We start from the raw sequence: 1,224 nt of genomic DNA, 5'->3' as shown, positions 1-1,224 counted from the left end.
AATACCACAACTACCACCACCACCACCACCGGCACCGCCGCCACCGCTACAGTCGCCGTCATCGTCACGTCGTCATCATCATCATCGTCGTCATCCTCCTCATCTTCTTCTTCTTCTTCTTCTTCTTCTTCTTCTTTGCGAACGTTGGAGTCAATAATCAATTTATTTTAACCAATGTACGAAAACCACAATATGAGCCTTGCTGTCAATACAAGCGTACACGCAAATATGTGTGTGTCTGTGTGTGTGTGTGTGTGTTTGTTTGTGCATGTATACACACACACACACACATGTATATACATACATATATGTGTGTGTGTATGCATGTGTATATATCGGTATACGCAATCGAAATAGCATTAAATTAAAATACCCACACATGAATCACTCTTAACGTATATACACCATTTGCAGGTATTATGCTCTGGTTTTCCTCAGAGAGGGAATCTCTTCATAGAGATGTGTTAATAATAAATTATATATATGGAAGTGAGACGGACATCGTCTAAGTAGAGAGCTACGAAAACGTCAGATGTGTTTCGGCTTTCTTGAGACTTGTCGGTGAAATGTAGTCGCTATTTATATGCCTTGAGGATATGTATGTATGTATGTATGATTTATGGCAAGCATTGAGTAATACATTCACTTATTTTGCGGAAACACGTTGGGATGGATAAAAACTCGGTGTACGCAGTTGAAGGAATGTTATATTCAAATAGCCATGTTTTGTAACATATTTGACGGATATACACCTTTGAAAGACATGAAGCTGTGGTTTTCGTATGAGTGAAAACAACGTCATAGACATGCTGTGCTAAAAACGCAATGTATATTGGAGCGATACAATGTGCTTCCCAGCAAGGACATCCGCTTGAACATTTGATGCATTCTGGTTACTTTGAGTGTAGATATATTTGCTGCATGTCTAGCCGAACTTGGTAGTCATGCTCATAAGTATTTCACATCAAGAACACAGATTCACATTACATCTATACATGCGTTTATTCTTTTATTCTTTAATTTGTTTCAGTCATGTGACTGTGGCCATGCTGGAGCAGCGCCTCAATTTAAAATATGGAATGCTTCACGAATTTGCGTCATCCTTGCTAATCTTTTCTGTATCATTCCAATTATAATATATGTACTGCCGAAGCAATATATATGAACATATCAGTACAAACACACACACACACACACACACACACACACACACACACACACACA

At 38.7% G+C, this 1,224-nt stretch overlaps 1 pseudogene; it reads right to left on the bottom strand.

Moving 5' to 3' along the window:
• Window positions 1-1,068: 1,068 nt before the first annotated feature.
• LOC128249731 (U6 spliceosomal RNA) lies at window positions 1,069-1,158 on the bottom strand (annotated as a pseudogene).
• Between the last annotated feature and the right edge of the window lie 66 nt (window positions 1,159-1,224).

The sequence above is a fragment of the Octopus bimaculoides genome, chromosome 17 (assembly GCF_001194135.2).
Source record: "Octopus bimaculoides isolate UCB-OBI-ISO-001 chromosome 17, ASM119413v2, whole genome shotgun sequence".
NCBI lineage: Eukaryota > Metazoa > Mollusca > Cephalopoda > Octopoda > Octopodidae > Octopus > Octopus bimaculoides.
Note: the sequence above shows the minus strand (reverse complement) of the source record. Positions and strands in the feature narration are given on the sequence as shown.